Below are 22,097 nucleotides of genomic sequence, written 5' to 3' on the forward strand. Positions count from 1 at the left end.
AGATCTCCTCCACCTTTATCTGAGAGGGATGCCAAGCTACATGCACCACTAGGGGATCAATTAAACCTCGCTTTTCTCCTCTTTACACCTCCTCAAATCAGAAGGGGAAGATTTCAAACGATGGACTGCATGCTCACCGCAACACCTCCCTCTCTTCTAACCCAATTACAACCATCTTCAAAAGAGTGTGTTAACACCTTTAGCAGGGGTAAAGATGTAACTTCTTTTCCTGAACCGCAGCATGGTCTTCCATGAAAAATGAGGCGGAAGTGAACACTAGCTGCTAAGGTTGGAAATGCATTTTATATCAGCAATAATTAGTGGCAGTAAGTCACAAATTCACATAGACAGTCTTTGTAGATTTGGTATTTTCATACAACGATCAGTCTTGATCAGCCACTTGCTGTGCCAGGGTGCTTAATGTATGAGGATGGTTCATGATGTGTTTTGTGTTAGAGCTCATATGAACACTGAGATAGGTTGTGTCCTCCTGTTATAATACAGCGAGTTAGTTTAAGGCTTCAACCTCTAAAAATAGTCACATTATTGGAATTTCTTGAAATGTTGCAGTCTTTTTACTACACAACAAGATGTAACTATCCTCCTATTATGAATGATGAATGGTGTTTGTTTGTCAGCAAGATAAAAGTGAATCTCCCATTTTAGTGTTGTTGATGAGCATAGCACAGGCTAAATGAAAATGCACTGCATAATACTAGTGGTATGCATCACTAGATGATGTATTCAGTTCCTCCTTTGAGCTGAAGTGTGTGTGTGTGTGTGTGTGTGTGTGTGTGTGTGTGCTTGCAAAGGAAGTGCAAATCTCCACAGAAGAACAAACAATTAATTAGTTAAAAAAAGAGTTTTCCATCCATTATTGATGTGAATATTAACAGTTAGTTTATCAAGATTAACAGCTAGTGGTGCTAATTTTCTATTTGGGTGCTAGTAAACCATCCACTGCCTGTAGGATTCATACAAAACAGCTACTAGTGGCAGCTAGTTATAAGATCTAGCTGTTCCATAAAATCAAGAAAATGCAGTGAACAGTTGATATGATTTAATCACTGGATGAATATTTTTAGATGTTAGTTTGAGCATAAAGAGAAACAGGATGTGATGGTTTTATCAACTACTGATGAGTATCTGGTGTATGAAGATAAACAGCTCATTTTCCTATCAGGTGCTTTTGCACAGTTTTTATTTTACACAATCCAAAACACAAAACAAGAAGAATAAGGAAGAAAAAAATCAAATGACAGATCAAGTACTAAAACTGTCAGAATATATTGACTCAACAACCATTCATAGCCAGTTTAATATCCCTTACTTTAGATTTAGAATCTCATATTTCAGGAGGTATAATAAACCATATTACTGTAAGTGCTACACACTCACATGTCACAGTAGTTTTCTTTACACCAGCTAGAAATGACTATTGATTACTTGTGCTAGCCGATCATGTAATCCTGCACCAAATCATTTAGATGTTCATGAAAACACTTAATCTCTGATAGTCAGCTACCCAATAAGTTTACTTTCTATTTGGCTCACTTTATTTCTCCTTTAACTTGGCTCTCTCTCCGCTACGTTTGTGAGTGTCAGAGAAAACTCTGAGGCAAATTCTCAAAGGGCCATGTAAATTACTTGTGCGGTCGATGTGTGCAATGGGCCATTCACATACAAGATTTATACCTTTGCTAGTCTTAATTATGTCTGCCTTTTATTTGCTCTGTAAAGCAAGAAGCACAGAAGCCTGTAACAAGCCTGCCTTTCCTATAATAAATCTACACAATGGGACTGGTGAGTTTAGACCTAGTTGCCAGTACCCTTCTCCATCTTCTACCCTTTCTGTACTTGCTTCTCTCTGTCCATTTTCCATTCTTTACCTTTAAACGTGCATTTCCAGTCATATCAACTTGTCTGTGTTTGCAATTTAATATGTAGATTTGAACTTCTAGATCAACAGAATAATGAAATATGCTTAATAGAAATTGTAACACGACTGGTTGCGTTTCACTGAATCTAACATGCTTAATTGATGTTTTGCTTTAACTATATGTTCTGACATGAAAAGGCCTGTCTCTATTTTTAAGCTTTTCCTGGTGCCAGAAATCTAGGAAAAGGCCTAAAGGTAAATATGAGTGCACCGTTTTTGGATGAATTATACTGCGTGATCTCTTAACACTGTGTCTTTATTGAGTGTTTGTGTCAGTATTAGATCAGGCTGGTAAAGGTAAGGCTGTTCTATTTAATTACCTTTGATGACACCATAAATATTTCCACACGGCCTCTGCCAACCCCATGTCTTTGTCACCATCGCTTCATTATCCACCCACTTCATCTGGAGCAATTCACATAAAGCCGAAGCTGTCATTCTAAAATAGAGATCACCAAAAGCCTTCTCAGATTGACAGAGTGATAAGTCAACACACGATAATCTGTCACTCTCAGTGATAGGTGGGCTTGACATTTACATTTTTTTACTTTCAGCTCTCACCGGTGCATGGAGGTATTTATGATAGACTGAGGACATTTGAAGTGAAGTGTCAGTATTGTGGGTCACATGTAGTTTGTTTGAAAAAAAATACTTGGTAATTAATATTAGTCAAACATTTACTGACCTAATCCATTCATTACGTAACGTTTCTGAAAATGTCTTTAATATCTGTGCACAAGACAAATTTAGCAGCATTGCAACGAAAATCTGATCAGCCGTTGATTTGCATTCTCACCGAATCCATTCATCCATGAACAAGTAGATTCATTAAGTATTTGTTAAACTAATCTCTTTTATGTTAGTGCTTTAACTTTGATTGATTTAGTCACAAAATGTTCAAGAGAAGTTCACCTTTGAAGTTCAGAAAATAAGTTAAAAAAAACATGTCCATGATGTAACCAGGCAAATCCTCTGCCTCATGATTTCCAGTGTTCTGTCTGTTCTACCACGCAGAGAAAGTCATTGTTTAGTATAATTTGATACAGCAACAGCTGCCTCCACCATGTGCAAAGGGTAGAAAGCCAGGTTGCGGCATCCATGAGTAGGGTTGTAGGAAAATATTGATACATTTGAGTATCGCAATATTGTATTTATAGCAGACAATGGTTGATTTTGTCTAGGGTTTAAACCCCATACCACTAGATGGCAGTGTTGTGTATGTAGTGAGTTGTTTTTACCTAAAATGTCTGCATATAGTGGTGTAGTCATTATACTATGACAGTTGTCCTAAAACCCAATATATTGCCTTGTTTACAAGATTGTGACATATTGGAATATATTGAATCGTGAACTTTGTATTGTAATACTTATCTTATGCTGCTATCCTGGTTGTAATATAAAGGAACCTCTTGCGCTAATGTTTACTTTCAGTACTTTGTAATTGACTAAATTAACTCACTACACTTTTTTTGAGGTACTTGGTAAATTACCTGGGGCTGGTCCAGGTCTGGACAGGTAATATACACACACACACACACACACACACACACACACACACACACACACACACACACACTCACACTCACACTCAGAGTGTGTTTTGTTGTGTTCCGTTAAAAACACTAGAAGCAGGGATGTGCCATTATTGTTTTTTAGTTTGGATGGTTAAATAACAGGGAATAAAATGAGCTTTTGTTTTGTCCTGTTCTAAACAGCCAGCTTGTCAACCATTAATGGCCCATTGTGCCCGACCACTTATGGACCATAAATGGTCAGACACAATTGTATACTGAACAATCTCTTAAGCAATAAATGACTTGTTGTACCAATTCGATCTGTTGTTTATATTGTTTCCCTCCCTCCCTTTCCCCTGAGCTGGTTATAACAATGACCTATTTGTTTAAAGGTAAAGATCTTCTTTTAAAAGATCTTTTCACGTCATACTCATGCATGAACTGATTAGAATATGACCTTCGACAGACATCTAGGTAAACTACAAGACTGGTTGGCAGAGGCATACAACCAGGAGGAAATAATTCTGTTATGTCTGCCTGACATTTAAGAGTTTAAAAAAATCACTCAACTAAAAAAAGGAATACGTTAATTACTTGATAATGAAAATCATTGCCAATTGCTGCCTTAAGTACCACCAGCCATCCAAGGAGTTCATTTGTGGTTTACATGGATCAACCTCATTAATAATTTGCCTCCATCCATCTCTCTAATGCTGTAATGGTTGCTGACACTGCCCATTCACCTCCAAGCATATGTTATAGATTTTAAATATATTTCATTTTTTCTTTTTTTTTTTAACCTAATTTGCAGCAATAAATGCCACAGTATATGCTTAGGCATGAATAATGGGAGTTAACCTCTTACCCCAGCCATAAAAGTCTGTTTAAGCAAATTAGCTGCTAATAGTGTAAACTCAGTACTGATGTGCTAATGTGCTGCAGAACCATATTGCCTTTTTTATAATAAAGTGACCATGCATTCAGGCCTTGTCTCCTTTTGTTAAAGATTCCCTTTCTAGCATTTCTCATTACAACAGAGTTATATTAACAATTGACACAGGAGAAATATTGTCATTTACGTTTGCATGAGTAATCACTACAACATAAAAACTGCAATTTCCAGCAAGTGGAAATCGGAGAGCTCTTCACACGTGAATAAAAATGAAATTGCCTTTCCGAGTGACCTCTTCCTACATCTTATTTTCTCTCGTGCTCGTTTTCCTTGTGGAAAGCAGTGCGCGAGACAGCGAACGCAGGAGGTAGAGTTTGGGTTGGAAGCGTGGAGGGTTGCGTGGGGGGTGGGGGTGATAGAGAAATGAAACAAGATGGGATAAAAGCTAAAGATGAAGCGCAGTTCATAAAGGGTCAGAACATAATTACTTGCAGAAATGCCTGCTCAACGGGTGGGCACTGAAATGCATTTAGCAGCGCTTAAAATTTTAATTTAGCTATGAAAGGGCACTTTTCCTTTTTTTTTTTTTTTTTTTTTCCTCTCTCATTTGCTATTACTACACATTAAGAACCTTCATTTTGATCAAAATACAAAAGCAGTGAAATTCCCATTAGGCCTTTTTTTTTAACTGGTGCTTTTTTTTTCAAGGAGAAAAGCACATCAAAAGAAAAAAGCACTACTTTGGTTTTATCTTTATGTTAATCAAATCGGCTTCTTGTGTATTTTATTCACTGGTTATTCTTTGATTAAACATTGTCCCATATCAAATTAACTAAGGTGTTTACAGCAGCTTGTGATTTTTGCTCCTTAACAGCTCAAATACAAAGAGGCGACATATTTTAATGGCTGGTGGCTTGTAAAACATGTTGAATAGCTGTAAAGCTGATAAAATGAGCATATGTAAAAGAGAAGGCGAGAGAAAGAGAGAGAAAAAGAGCAGTTTAAGAACGGAGTTTAAGGGAGGAGGCGAACCTGAAAGAATAAAGCTAAAAATATCAGTGAGTACAGTGGTGTGTGTTGGAGAGAGACACAGTCAGCGAGTCACTGAGGTCAGTTTCACTCCTGCAGCATGCTTCAGTTGGTCTGAACCAAATACAAAGACCTTTTAGTACTGACTAGGCCTGTAACTTACACTAACACTTAAACTACTGTTCAAAAGCAAGGGCTCATTCAGAAATGTCCTTGTTTTTGACAGTGGTAAGATTGTGAATGGCCTCTGGCTAACTGAATGCACAAAGCATTGCAAAGGTGCTGCTGCCCCCTGCAAAAGAAGAGGAAGCAAATATACTGTATACAGTATAATTTTAAGAATGTCATTATTATTAATATACCATTAAAGCAGCAGCACAAATTAGTGAAGGGTACGAATGATTAAATATGGGTGTGAGAAACTTAATGTGGCCACAGTGCTTCCCTCTACCTGCTGAAACTGCTGAATTGCTGAAATACTGAAATGACTGTGTGCTCGTCTTCCATAAACTGTGCTGGAGTTCACTCACAAGTGAACTAAAACCCACCTTTAATGTGGTATCGGTGCACTTGATTGGCCACACTGGAGGGTGGCTGGCAGCCTGTACCCCTTGTCCAGGGCAAACTGAACAAAGACACAGCAGCTTGCGTGGATCGTACAAATAAAGTCTGCTGACACCACTGTTTGCAAGGGATGAAGTCAGATTCACAGTTTAGCAAATCATCACTTACAGTATACATGTATTGAGCTACCGGTGTTGGTTCTTGTGATAGTGGCAAAAATGTTCATTTACTCTAGCAAGCTGCAAGTTCAATGACGAATTGAAATGGATCCTAGCAGTTAAACAGATCGTGGTAAGACCACATACAGTCTGATGCAGTAATGTAACGATGTCAGTGTTTTATATGGGTGGCATTAAGATCAGTCAAACATCAATAATTATTTGAATAAAGTTTCATCCTATGCACTTTAGATTTTGGAAAATTGAAAGGACAATAATGTACAAAATGACTATTAGACTAATTTGTGTAATATCCTGTATTTAAACATTAAAGCTAATGAAACAAATCACTCTGCAAAAATCAAATCCACTGCAGTGTTTTTATTCATGAGTCAGTCGTTTCTGTGACCCAGAGGAAAGTGTTGAGTTTCTTCTGTAATTTTGTTGGCCTTGGTGGGTTATCTGAGTTTCTGCTTTTTGAGCTATCTTTTCAGGTTTTGTGGTTTTATTCCTGGCAATTTGTAGCTGCAAGACTTCTTTCCAACAATACCACGCACGCACTTTTCCTCTCTGCTGCATTACATTTCAAGTGGGTCCAAATGTCAACCTGTTCTTTCCACCGTTGCTGTCATGTTCTCTTCCCGTCACTGTATGTTGTCCAAGCTCCTACAGTCATATCATTAAAGTGCATACAGTAGCTCCATTCAGTCCAGCACTGCAGCTGTGGGTATGCTGCTATCTTCATCTCATTATTTGCTAGAAAAGAAGATTATAGACCAATATTAGGCCGGCAAGATTTAATAAGACTTGAAAATACTTGGTTATTATACCTTAATACTTGGTATTAATGGTATATTATGAAAACTGTCATGAATAGAGTGAATCCAAACACTCAAATGAACTTACTAAACTCTGTATGTTTGGAGAAAATAAAGTAAAACCTAGATAGTCTTTGTCTTAGTGTTTGTTAAACTTTCCGTTTACCAAAGGAGAAGTAGTTTCCAGGGGCAAACTATGGGGATAAATGATTGTTGTTTCGATCCATTCACAGCTCATTTACGCTTCATTCTGGCTGGTGCTCCCTCACCTCCACACAGAAGGAGTCACAGCCACAGGAGAGAACCTTAACTGATAAAATTTAGCGAGTCACCTCACGTAAAGTCGTTAATGTCTCTACAAAAACTCACAAGGTTTGACGCTAGTCACTTTTCACCTAAATCCAAATCCAAGAAAGTTGCTGAATCTAGTGACACAGGAGCTATATTGCCAATTCTGCACTCTAGAAAGTCATGTGACCATACACATGACCACATCTCTTTCTTAGGGGCACAAAGTATGACCAAGCTGTCATCTTCACACGCGTACATATTTAATTCAATCACAGCCTCTTGCGGTTATGTAATCGCACAGGTTGAAATCGTGATCATGATTAGATTAACTGTGCAGCACCAACCAATATATTATTTTATTATCATATTATTTCTAGATTAAATTAACACTCCTGCATTTTAATGTTTTTTCTGTGCTGGTTCACTGTTCACTGTTGACTGTAGATATAAAGTTGATACTCAGCCTGAATTATTTACACTTCCCTTAATTAAATCTTCAGCATCCAAACTGAGACTGAGCAATGAGATTTAAGTCTAATTTCAAACCAACATTGCTTTAGTTTAATTCTTATTTTCAAACACTGATTTATTTGATTTCTTTTTCCTGTCTGGATTTGATCAAGGCAATCTGCTACCTAAGGGGATGTGCCAAAAATGGAATATTGGCTGCCTGTCTGCATATAATCTTGGAGATTAGGCAAAAGACTGACCTGTCGGCAGTGCACTGCCTGGAGAGTACACCCGCTGATAGAAACACATATGCATGTGTGCTCAGAGCTGCGCACATCTGCATAAATACACATCCATGTATGCTTTGACTTACATAGACATGCCTTCATTTTCTAACACAGCATGCATGGCCACCAAAGCATACGTGGATGCATGCGCACACATCTACGCAGATACACGTGCACGCAAACAGACACAATGTTAAAAATACAGCTGTCACACACCTGTTTCTGCAGCACTCGCTGCATGGTAACAGGAGAGCTTTGCATAAGCCCATATGCACACGCACTCAAGCTGTCCATGCTCATTCATACACAGTTGCAGAAATGCAAACACACACACACAGACAGACAGACAGGGTTCTCCAGGGCTGCAGTGTCTGGCATGTGTCCAGTGTTGGAGTGGTTCTGCTCCAGAGAACGGCAGGACCTGTCTACAGCCCATCAATCAAACCCTCCCGGCTACCTTTCCCCTCTCACTTCCTCCCTCTTTCCCAATGCTCTGTGTATTCCTCTTCCTGCTTTCATTCCGACTCTTTCTGTGATAAACCCCAAACTCTTTATACCAATTTCTCATGCACCACCTCACCTTTGTTAATCTCACTCTTCTTTTCTCTCCGCACACTCCTTGAATCTCAAACTCCCATCTCTACACCGATCTATACTTCCCTTCTGCATATTTAAACGCTTCTGTACTCATATATATATATATACTCAACTCCTCTAACCTACACCTTTAGTCCTTTAGTTTTCCTGTCTCACTCTACATGCTTGCATGTTTCTTCGCCTCCTCCTTCGCCCTGTCTTCCTGCCTCTCTCTGTCTCTCTCTCGCTCTCCTGATTGATGCAAGCAGACGGCCTCTATCAGTGTTTTATACATAATCCAAATAAGATATGCTTGTGCCTGCATTTCTGAAAGTCCTAGCCAGCCTCTGACACGATGTGCTGACAGAGGATTCACAATATGTGAAACACACACACACGCGAGTGCGCACTTGTGCATGTACGAATACACAGACACCTTCCCTCTCCCTCAGCGACACACACCCAAAAACACCCACGCCCACGTCAAAGGATTATTTCTAAAAGTTATGGCAGACAAGACATGTGAAGTAATATATTAATGTGTATGTGTGCATGTGCCTGTGTGTATTTGCGAGAGGCTGAGACAGAATGTGCATTTAAATGGCTGTGTTAAGTAATGCTGACCCATCTCTTTCTTTTCCTGATGTCCCATCCATACCGAAGCAGCTGAGCAGGATGCATGTGAAGGAGGCACATAACAAATGTCTTCTCCAGTCTTCCCACCAGGTTAATGCGCCACTAAAAGAGGAAGCAAAGAATTTCAATCACTAGAATTAATGCTAATTTAACTAATCATGGGTCTATTACATTTATTTAGCAATGAGGCCACCTGAATTTTTGCCACTGCATCAATCTCTGCAGACATTATTGCCTTATTTATCATCATTATATTGTTATCAATGATTATAACTCACCTGCAATATTACTGCTATGCTTATGGAACTTGTGGTCTGCCTGCCCCTATAGTTTTTTTAAGCACGGAGGACCAGTTCACCTTCAGTTTAGTATCACAGTATACTTAATTTCAGTATTTCAATACCGATATGCATCTACATTGATGAGCCGCAATATTAAAACGAGGTGAAGTGAATAACATTGATTAATTTACAATGGCACATGTTGAGGAATGGGGTATATTAGCCAGCAAATTAACAGCTGAAGGAAAATACATCATAACTTGTCTCCTGTTTCCTGTTGTTTGGTGTTTATACTTGTTTAACATTGTTTTCTTTTGTAAGATTGCACTCAGCATTTATGAAGCCACTTCATGTATGGGAAGGCACTGCTGACTGCTGCTCAGTGTGCCGCTTATAGCACCGAACCGGACGGCGTCTGCGCATCACAGTGGCAGTTTTGTCGGTACAGGACAGTGTTCATGTTAAAGCTATAATCAGCAACACCATCCCAACGTGCTCTGTGCTGACACTCATGGTGTGGCACATGAAGCAGCTAGCGAAATGAAAACAGATATAAAATATCGAACAACAGGGAAAAGGAGACAAATTGTGGCCTCTGTGGCATAACAAGTGGAGGCAGGAAAAATGGGCGAGGGTAAGGATCTAAGTGACAAATAAGGGCCAATTTAGAGTGTGAAGCAGAGTCTGTCTGGCCTGATGCCAGAAATTGCTAAAAAAAAATTATGCTGGCTAATATGATCAAGCACACATCTGCATAGCAGATCGATCAGAGTACCAGTGCAAGTCCATGTTTATTGCCGGAAGTGCCACAAAGGGCATTTGGGCTATGGAACAATGGGAGACGGCGGTCTGATGAATATACTTTTACACCGTGTGAGCAGCTTGTTTACCTGGGAGAAGAAGCCGAGATGTCAGCAAGATGCACTGTGGGAGCCTGATGCTTGGAGCCGCCACCTCGTAACTTAGAGGACTTAAAGGATATACTGCTGATGTCTATCCTTTAAACACCGTCAGAGGTCTTGCGGAGCCCATGCTTCATTGGGTCAAAGAGGTTTTGGCAGCAGAGGCAGACACGCCCAACATAAGGCAGGTGGTTTTGATGTTGTGGCAGAGGTTTAGGAAAATCCTTTAAGAAACTCTTAGAAGATGAATAGGTAAATTATTATGGGAATGTTTTGTCATGGCAAGGCCACAGACTAGTATTAGAAATGAGTCAGAAATAGCCATTATATCAGCCCTTTAATCAAAGTTTCAACTGCAAAGTTTTACAATGAATTAATGATGCAGCACGTGAAAAGCTAAAAAACTGTCACTGCTGCACTTTCACTGGCCCCCCCCCCCTCTCTCTCTCCCCCTTCATGCTCCTCCTCATGCACTGAGTGCCAAATAGCTTGTAAGCACTGTGGTTTTTGCTGTAAATGCCTTCTGATGTCTGAATAAAGACATCTATGTCTGCATGACTGAAATACATTATTTAACAAATAGATGCAGCTGGAAATGTAATACTCTGTATTCCACGTCTAATGGCTTAGAACATAATACTGTCATAAAACAGTCCAGCTCATTGATTTGCAGAATATAATAAAATACTGTAAGTCTAATTCAGTCAGAGATACAAAACTTTTAAATCTCTGTGTTCAAATTGGCAATTTTGTCCAATCATCACACATTTCAGCCAAAAACGCTGGAAGAATGCTTGTACGTTTGACCAATTACTGCCCTGCGGAACCTCAGCCTCAACACACCAAATCAAATACATGTTTGTTTCCTTTGAATTACCCGTCTTTTGTGCGGTTTTCTATAGCTGTAGAAAAATCAGCAAGCCGTTTCCTGATGTAGAACTACCGAGGTCAGTGTTTCTCTGTCTTGTTATACAGTAGCTGGTTAGTGGGATGAATATGTTGGGTTTACTTCTTTTCACAAGACAGTACACAGGCTGAAAACAAATATTCAGTGTTTAGCTTCCCCCAGTTTAAATACAATTCATCGCAGCAGGTTCAAGGAGTTCACTCTTTATATGCATATGCCTTTAATGCTTTACAGTTATGGTTGTTTACAACTTCATTAAATTCTTAGAGTTGCATAACATTGTTTTTAAGAACAACTTTAATTAAAAATGCTTTTATTCTTCAATATTTTTGGTAGCTCTTTGTCAAAGTACAATTTCATATCTCACAGCTGTTGCAGTAATTAGAAGGCAAGCACTGCACAGCAGCTTCAGGTTTAAGCTACTGTACAACCGCTTGCACTGAAGTAATTTTCAGGTGAATCATGGCATGAAAACAATGTGAGTGAAATCCAGTCACAGGAATTGAATGCTGTAGCTTATGGCTCAGGACAGGGTACTTGCCTAGATAAATAAACTCGAGTTTGTACAGCACTGTGTTGATGTGAGGGAGAAATGATAAAAGAGATTTCTCTGATGAAAGACATTTCCATTTGCTAATACTTCACCTGAACATTAGTGTCAAGGAAAGTGATGCAGAGCTGGTGATAACAAAGGAAGCACTGGAGAGGGGGGATTATACCCAGACATGCTGCTTACACTAATGAATGACTGGGTATTAATGTATAAACTCAAGACCTAAGGGATTCACACTGAGTAATTGAGCAGTCTGGTACGCTTGCCACGAAAGCCATGTGTGCTCAGCATCCTGCTCCAACACATACAGAACGACATTAATTTGGCAACGACAGGCTTACTGCATTTATACACAGACACTGTAATCCTGAACGTCTACACGAACACGTAGGTTTTGCACAAAGGTAAAAATGATCAGTCACCTTGGAAAAAAAAAAAAAAAACAAGTGTGTTAATAAGTCAGAACTGTTCAATTTATACCATCATTTCCCAGTTCTGATAACACTGTACTCACTAGAGTATGATTCAGTCAAGATAAATGTCAAGGAGTTGATCATTTATAGCAAATGGTTATGAGGTCAAATTTGGCAGAAATGGCTCAGGTCTTTAGGCAAACTCAGAGTGATAATGATTCCCCTGGGAGGACCACTTTTAAGGGATATTATGAGATTCAGGGAAATCTGCTTAGTTCCCTCCTGGCAGAGAAGTGATAGCAGTCTCGTGTTTGCCTGTCAAATTTACTGTAGGGCAGTAGCTGGTTAGCTCAGATAGAATAGCACAAAGGCTGAAAATGAGCACAAAGAGTTTGTTTATCACATGGTGACAAAATCTATCAGCATCTCTAACACTCAGTAATTAAGATATAATATCTTGTTTGCCTTTTCTGTACCAAATTCTAACTTGTAAAAACTACAATTTGGGGTTTTAGAGATGTTAAAATCTCCACCGCTTGCTTGGCCTCAGCCGGTCAAGGCAGATGGCTGCCTGGTTCTACTGAAGGTTTCTCCTGTTAAAGGGAGTTTTTTCCTGTCCACTGTCGCCTATGGCCTGCTCACATGGGATTCCTTCACAATTCTAAATATAATTGTATTGTGTAAAGTGCCTTGAGATGATTTTTGTTGTAATTTGGTGCTAAATAAATAAACTGAAATAAATTGAATTCATTGAAATATCTGAACAGAGTGGCAGCAGTGTTTCAAAGTTTGAAGTCAAGAAACACAGGTCACATAGTCCAGCTGTGTTTCAGTTCTGTGTAAAACTCTTAAGCCACCATTAGATTTTACTTTTAACAATGCTATGATGGCCAAATTTATTCATGAGACTTTTGCACAGTAGAAAGTAAAACTGAAAGCGAGAGAACTTGAAATGTTGACTAATCCCTCAGTGCACATAATCACTTTAGGTGTGGCTTGGAAGTTGAACAACAATGCAGATCTGTGAAACGTTATGATTAACAGACAGACTGGGTAATCATTTTATCATTCACCTCCATTTTCTCCATTGTTGGCTATTCTGTGGATCAGTTCAGTCATCTCATCTGACTGAAATCTGTTTTATTCACTTTGAAAAGATATGTCTTATATCAGTGGACACTGTGGGTTCTTAAAGGGATAGACTGACACAGATTAAAAGAGCACTGTAATATTTTCAATCACTACACAAAATCCAACGGTGGTTTAATACAAGAAAGAGGACAATCAATTAAAGTCTTTTTTTTCCAATATCAACTCTCTCTCTCTGTATCTGGTCCACGCACACAAACACACATAACACAGTTATAGCTCTCTTATCTCTTAGCAGTGTTTACAGACGTGTGTGCAGAATTAGATTTGGGAAAACACCTAAAGTGGTTTTACACAGCATCACAACTTCTAAACTTGTAACTTGTAAAAAAATGTACCTGTTTGTTTGAACCCTAAAATAGCAGTAGCTGCACAATCACATCTGATAATCCATGTCTTTAGGAAAACTGGTAGTATTTCAAGGTGACGGTATGCACATCTGTGTCATTCAAATTAGAAGCCTTGGACACAGGAGATGGATGGCTAATGGCATGACTTTAAAAGTAAACAGCAAACGTGCATGTTCATTCACATTTTAGCCCAGTGATTTTTAATATTCATACAGACACAGCTCATAAATCACTGTGGCCTAGGTCTGGGCAAGCTGGAAAAAAATGTAATAACTTTTTTTTTATTTTTTTTTTATAAACATTAGTTGATATATTGATAGAGATATAGTCAAATCACTACTTCTGTCATGCTCAAACTTTCCTGTTTGCCCTTTTAGTAATAAGTGAGACATTAATATAATATAGGTTTAATTAAGCCACTTAAATCCATCTATTTTGACTAATTTGTCTTTTGCAATAAAATTGTCTATTTTATTTTTTGTGCTGGAGAAAATGGACACTGTCAGATCAGTTGTTGTTGCACAGGTATCACATCATTTGTTTAAGGGGGACCACCAGGACTTGGGTCTGGGGCACATTGTGAGCGCTCTAAAGAAAGCCCTGCTTCCTTTAGTTAAAATAGACTAATGGTATTAATGGTCTTTGTGGAAAGCTGCTTTTTGATACAGTTTGCAGTGATTGCCTTTTCGTTTAGCCAAAATACCTCTACACTTCTGCATTTCTCTGATCAAGCAACATGACTGTTGTTCATACTGGGTCTATTCTAAATATCATTGGCTTTACATGTTGTCTTGTCAAAACATTGATGGACATGGGTTCAGTCAAACATTGTAAACACTGTAGTCCAATAGTTCATTACTGGCCTATTCTATGACCCATAGTGCGCTCTCTCTTGCTTATATGTCCAAATTAAGATCTGACAGCTGCAGTTTCTTTTACCAGTGTTACAAGATTCCCAGACGGGAGGAACTGCTATAGTTTCAGTCCCTTATCTCTTTAAAGAATATCTTTTTAAATAAACTTTTGTTAAATTAAAATTTGTTGTTGGACTGGATAAATTGGATGGAAATGGATCATAGCTAACCAAAGCATACACACTTTGCATGTAATGTAGAGTATGTTGCTGGTTACAAAACAAAAAACATTCTGCCTGAACACCAGTAATAGCAGTTCGAATAAAGCTTTTTAATTAAACATACTGTACAGTAAATGTAATGAAGGTTGCCACTAAATGTCTACTAAACAATCCATAGTAGAAACTGCCTAACTTCCCTGCCTATTCCTGTCATTGTTTTTTTTTTTTTTTTAGTCAACCAAAAGAAAAGCTATTGAACATTCAACACAGAGTTTCACCAGACAGGAAGCCCTTAATTTGAACACATATTGACGAGACAATCTCCAATAGTGAGAGTGACCCAGAGTAAGTGTGAGAAGCTGCTAACCACATCATTAGGCCCAGATTATCTGTAACAAAACCCTATTAGTAGCAATTAGGAAGAGGAAATGACCCTAACCCTACCATTGTACTTTTACTTCCTTTTTACTGGGAGAAGTAACAGAAGAAAAAAAGATTAACATCAGCTTGCATTACACCAACTAGACCTGGAACACAGGGGATTTTAGATAAGTATTGACACACCCATACACACGTAGAGGCACAAACACAAAACACACAGATATACAAAGCTCCCCAGGGGATAAGTTAGATGCAATAAATCGAGCCTCTAAATAGATAGCGCTGCAACATGTGTGGCTTTTTAGATTAGTGCTGATATGATTATGCAGGCTCAAGGCCATAGATATGGAATAGATAGATTCTGCTGCTGTAAATACACACTGGGCTAGGCTGCAGCTCCCTCACATTCTGCTGACATCAGCACTTTTCTCCACTTCCTGCTTATTAAGAAAAGATTGTGTCTTCTGATGACCTGGGTCTTCTGATAGCCCCTAGCCAGACATATATGTATGTACACACACATTTCCAAGCCCAAACCGTACATGTGCGCGTAGACAAACACACACACACACACAATCATAGTCCTGAAAAATATTCTGTGTAGCCATGCATTCTTCATGCACCTGTGCGCATCCAAAAATTAACAAACAGAAAATTAAATTGAATGTTTTGTTTCACTTTAGCACTACCCCTTTGGCTAAATGTGGTATTGCGGCATTATAAACAGGAAACGGGAAGTACACTATGTGTTTAGTTCCTCAGCAGATCAACTCAGGGTTCATGTCTGTTGTGGTCTTTTGAAATTTTACCATCATAAGCACTGCCTTTTTCTACTACATCAGCATGTTCTCTGAGAGTCTGCATTAAACCTGAAGCTAGAAAGCTACATTCTCATCATCATAACCTGACCATATCATTTGCAGAGTGAGAGGCTAAGCTAAAACTGGAGCTGGTAGAGAGAGAGATTCTCCCAGAGAAGTTAGATGAGATAGAAAACAGGATTCACTGGCTCTTCTGGAAAAGACAAAACTGAATGCGGAATTGAAAACTTTGTCAGATGCTCTCCAGAGAGCTCAAACCAATACTGGTTTAAGCTTCGCTCTCGTTATCAATAGCAGACTTCCTGTGAGAGGGTCTTTCAGAATTCCAGTGTCAGTACACAAGACAGCCAGACTGTGGACATGGTACAAACAACTTTCCAAAGCAAATTGAGAACCCGGCAAAGAATTATTTAATTGAAGAAAGTGCTGCAGATTCTGAGCTAAATCACTTTATGAAAAAAATATGTTTTTTTGCTGTGAAAATGAGATATCTCACAGGGGCTGTGCATCAATCTCCTTTCCTAGCTGAAGACTGTAAAATCCCTATCAAATGCAGCAAATGTGAGAGTGACTGCCATATTAAGGATATACATCCTGGCCCAAGACTTTAGGCTCTCAAATTCCCATCTAGAGCACTAGATCACAGAAAAGGTGAGAGGGAAAAGGTCTTCTGCACCTACTGTCACATCACACTGCACTGAGATTTATTATGAAGGGCAGACAGCAATGTCCTGTTCAAATATTTGTCCGGTATGTCTGGACAACGTGACAAGACAATAAAAATGTACACTTTTTTTGTATGTATAATTTTTATATTTCTATCAAGTTGTTTTATTGAGCCATTTTTCGTCTTACCCAGAGTTCGGGTTAGGAAAGTGAAAAGCTTCCATAAAGAGCTGGTGAATGGAGCAACGCAACACAGTTGAAAATAAACTCCAAGATACCGCAGGCACACCCCGCTAATCCAGCAACACGGGGAGAAGCAAGATGCCAGACTTCCTCTCCCTGAAACCTCCCCAGCTCTCCGGGGGACACGAGGCAATCCAGCCGAAGACTATGTCCCTCCCGTGCTCTTCCCGGCGTCCTCCCTTCAAACCTCCCCTAGAGCCCCGGGGGCATCACATCCCAGCCACTCACTGGCCCCATCTCGTGCAGAGGAGCAGCGGCTCTTCCAGCTCCTCCCGGATCTTATGCTAGTTTCAAACTCTTTACAGGCAAGGTAAGTCTACATAAGGAGAGACAGCAGGTTAGTGGACTGCACAACACCCCATTAGATTAGAGATTGAGACATTTAGGTTGGATGGTGGTTGTGGAAGTGTGGCTTTGGAGAGCCCACAAACCTAAGGTGACCACCTTCAAGAAATGCTTAGAGAATGAAGATCCTTCCTACTGCACACCCTACAACAATTTCACAACTCTGAAAGAAAGATTGTGCGTCATTGAAATTAGTATTAGTATAACCTCATCAGTACAAATTCATCCCACAGAACAACTGAAAACAGGGAAGACTACTACAGGAAGTACAGGAAGTTAGTCTCCCTCAACTGTAGCTGAGCCTTGACCATTATAACAGCCTGACTGGACGTCTTTATGCTTTTGAAAGGAGTAAGAGGCAATCATGACAGACATCTATAGCTAGGCAAGATGTAAAGAACTGCATTTCCAATGCTTTCCAATCGTTCTACCAGAACTATTGGTGTGGTCACTTACGTTAGGTCAACAAAGATAGAAGCACCGTAACCATCTTTAGCTTAGGTAAATACTACTTAGGACAGCCTGAGCCCACAATCACTAGGCTTTTTTTTTTTGTTGTTGCTGCAATCCTGGTTGTTAAGATAGCTAGAGCTAATTAGATAAACCTCAAGATGTGATAGCAAGGTTGTTCTCAGATACATATAAAAGTCAAAGCACTTACATGTGTATGGGCACAAAAGGGTCCAACAGATATAGGTCATGTCCCTGCACCTCACCTAACAAAAAAAATAAATTGTTTAGTGAACCTGCTCATCTTCTATATGAAGGTTTGTCAAAGCAACTAAAGTCCTTTGAACTCATCATATAGAGTGCACTAAGCTATTTTGGGGATAGCATCTGTTCAAACTCAAACATGCACCACTAAAACGTGCTGAGACATATACGCTGTTTCTACCAAAACACAATTGTGTTTCTAATATGTTAGTATTCCACCAACACAAGCAATGAGGCCATAGATAACTGGAAATAGGCATGATAGGCTAAGTTAAGTCACACAAGTGTGTCACCGGTTGGAAGCTCAGCGGCAAGATAGAGATTAAAATTACTAAACTAGTGTTTTATTTATCAGGTGTTAGAAACTGACGGGACAGGACAAACCAGTACATACAAAAAGGGTTTATTAACTGAACACCCTGTCCAAAATACAGGGGACACAGGGAAACAACAAGACGAGGAAAGACTAATCAAGCACGATAATAAATGAAAGTAACAACACAAAACGCTGCTGTAACGCAGGCTAAAATACTAACTAACTTACAGACAAATATACAATGTGCCAACAAAATCAAAGCTCTAACGCAGACAGAAATACGAACCAATATACAAAACAACAATACAAACGGACAATGAAAATACACTGCAACTAAACACACAGACCGAACATACAACCAAATAATACAAATCTAACAACGAAAATCTACGCACTAAAGCAGACAAAAAAAACTAACAGACAAACTAAACGTAGAAAGTAACAACAAAAAAGGAACTGCAATGGAAGGTAAAAGCACAAACTTACAAACAAGAACAAAGTCCAAAAAAGGAATAAAAAAACATGAACAACCAAACAGATGAAGTGAAGTCCAGGGTGATCCAAAGTCCAAAATGGAGTCCAACCAACTAATGGTGACAAACCAGCAACAAACAAAACACTGGGGGGACCTTGTAAAGAGACAGGGACCAACAGGTGAACTGAATCTATGATGAAGGAGCCGGTGAGTGGAGGAAGAGGAAGTCCAAATATGGGCATACAGGAAGTGGCAGGAGAGGGCGTGAGACCAGGTGGAACAAACAAAAATAAAACCAGACAAGGGACAAAGAGAGGAACTGTAACATCAGGTAATCGCGACGCTGTTTTATAATCACATTTTTGTTGAAATCTTTTCCTTGTTAGATATTTTGTGTGTTGCTTTGCCTCCTTTTGTCTGGTGACTCAACTTGCACGACACCCTGTGGGACCACATGGAGAACGACACCCTGGTGTTCCCCATCTTACCACCAGGAACTTCATTTCTCCTCAGCTCTGCCAGCTACTTCCTCCAGAAACACTTCCACACCTTGTTCTCTCTCTCTCAGATCTTCAGCACTGGTTTCCTGAGCTGACGGTCCCCGGTTCTTCTCAGTCTTGTGTAATGATCCCCTTACCATTTTCTACAACAGTGTCTAGCAATTTAATCGGCTCCAACCACTACAAAAACCATTTCAGAGAGCCACGCAAAGCACACCAGAAATGGGCTTTTCCTGGAGCTAGAAAGCTACTTTCTGACTCTCGTGTTGTTTATTGAAGAACTTTGGCTGGCTGTCTATTTTGGTTAGTAACACCATTAGGAGGACTGTAAACAGACATTCATCTATAAAACACTTCACTCTATGACATCATATCTCACTACTGATCAATAGCTGTACACCATTTTTTGCCCTACAGAAAGCCTTGAGCGCCTTGCTGGCTAGACAAATAAATCAATATCATTGGAGGGAATAAAAAGATGTGTGTGTATATGCGTGAATGTTTGATTGTTAATATACAGAACTTCAGAGTGGGCAAGTCAATGAGTCAAACCTGTGATTCTGCCTCCAGCAGAACCCAACTATAACCCCTAAGGTTATGTTTAAAATTTACCAACTAAAATGGCACTGGATCTAACTCTCACTGAGATCAGATGGCTCAATCCCACATTGGAATACACACCCAGAGTTTCCCTGAAGAGTTACTCAGTGTGAATTGCATTTGAGCAGAGCTGTTTGTTGCTATTTTTATGTAGGCAAGTACTGTGCTGAAGAAAACTGTGTAGTGAATTGATTTCTTGATCTTGGTGCAGAAGAAATAACCACATCAACACTGGCAGTGCACAAGCTAAAATGACAGCAATGAGATATGTATATCAGCTCGGTAATATCAAAAATCAGCCATGATGCAGCAGCATTAGCTGACAAACAAGCCTGAGCAGACAACAGGAGTGCTCAGTGGATGGCAATAATTGTTTGCCGGAGTGAGTGGGAAAAAGTAAAGGGGATTCCTGTTTGAACTTGTGCTGAGTGCTTCATTATAAACAGACAGTAATGAAGTGCCAACAACATCTTCGAATTGGCTGTGTCAGGAGTCAGAGGTCTGAGAGAAAGAATGAAGACAATGTTTGTTTCACTGGGTAACTCCAGAAACTTTATACGACCCCCCCAAACAATCCTAACTTCAGGATGGGCTTTCAGCTGGTCATGCATATATAGGTTTAAACACATTACACATAAAATATCAAAACATTACATTATCGTTCTTCTTATCAGTGGGAATCAACTGTGAAAATACCTACAGGCTTTTGACCCAGACCAACTCACCACCATCTAACAAAAACTATTTATTTGTAATTTTACCACAAGCACCAAACATATAAAAGAAACACAGAAACAACAGCTCAGAACTAAAGTCAGTGTCTGTGTGACTTTGTCATGACTTACTGAGAAAATACACTGTAATTCTACATAGCATGTGTGTCCATGAGTTGTGTGTCATGCCCTGCTTGGCCCAGGTCTTTGGATTGATCTGGACCAAGGTTAACATTCATTTAAATTTCATGAATCTATGTGTGTTGTTAGATGTCCAAGCTGACGTGATATACAGTGGCGAGAAAAAGTATGTGAACCTTTTGGAATTTCAAGGTCTTCTGCATTAATTTGTCATAAAACATGATGTTTATCAGTCTACGACAAACAAATGTAAACATGGCAAATCAAAAAAAGGTATGGCGATACTCATGTTGATAGGTTAAACTGTGAAACTGATGAAAGGTTTATGGCGCTTTGGCAACGACAGCTCTGTTTTTTTAGATAGGTCACTGAGCGACTACCACAACTGCTTTGTATTTTGCAAAGTGTATCACCTACTGAAAACTTCTCTTAACAATGGCGTTTTTTCTTCCAATCACATCACGCAAATCATTAAAGCAACATGTAGGCAACACGATTTGCCAGGTAACAACGTGCTGTCTGTTATGTCTTGGCAAAGTCGCACTAAAACATTATGACCTACACTGGTCCAACACTAGAGGATGATTAACTTAGAGTCCGATTCACTCCTCCCAATGATTGTTGCATCGTTCTTGTCTCAAGGCTGATCTGAACTGATTTTCTGCTCACATAACCTTGTAGAGTGAGTGGTTTACACGCATAAATCTTAATGCTACTGGCTGAGAGCAAGAACTATTCTTCTTCTTCTACCTCCATGCCGTGCTGCAATGCTGATTCCATCTTCCTCAGCCACGACTTCATTCAGTTTAGTTTTTTTTTTTTTTTCGTCATCGACCAATTACTAAAACCCTCACCTAAAGCAAACTGGAAGCAGTCGAGCACATTTACAGCTCAACCACCCTGTCATTTCAAAACCATAGAATGTATGTTTGTGCACATGGGTACAGTAAATAGAGCGAACAATTTGCAGTGACATCGTTACATTGTCAGGCAATTAAACATCATCTCAACTGAACACACATTATAGACGATTTTACAAATATTTGAATCAGCATCTATACAGATCTTTCTCACAAGGAGCTGTACCAATACTCCAGGGGCAATCCCCCTCATTAGATACAGACAAACATTCAATTAGTCATTGTAATAGGAAACATAAAGCATGTCTGTGATGGTAATGTTTAGCATGCCTTCTTCCAAGTCAGCAGCACTAAAACATCTGGCTAAGGATTTGTTGGGGAACTTTTGAATAATATAATGCTCTGTTTCTCTGTATCACATAAAATGTGTTTGTCCTGTCCAAGCAGTAGAAATTAATGTGAATTTCCACTATTTTTACATACATACATACATATATATATATATATGTATATATATATATATATATACATATATATA

General features: G+C 39.2%; 1 long non-coding RNA gene across 1 annotated transcript; it reads right to left on the reverse strand.

The window, feature by feature from the left end:
• Positions 1 to 6,479: 6,479 nt before the first annotated feature.
• On the reverse strand, positions 6,480 to 10,459 carry LOC113162348. Its single transcript, XR_003298814.1, has 3 exons — positions 10,326 to 10,459; positions 9,143 to 9,256; positions 6,480 to 6,852 (listed from the first exon to the last, which is right to left on the reverse strand). It is a non-coding gene; the product is annotated as an uncharacterized LOC113162348 (long non-coding RNA).
• Between the last annotated feature and the right edge of the window lie 11,638 nt (positions 10,460 to 22,097).

The sequence above is a fragment of the Anabas testudineus genome, chromosome 1 (genome assembly GCF_900324465.2).
Source record: "Anabas testudineus chromosome 1, fAnaTes1.2, whole genome shotgun sequence".
NCBI lineage: Eukaryota > Metazoa > Chordata > Actinopteri > Anabantiformes > Anabantidae > Anabas > Anabas testudineus.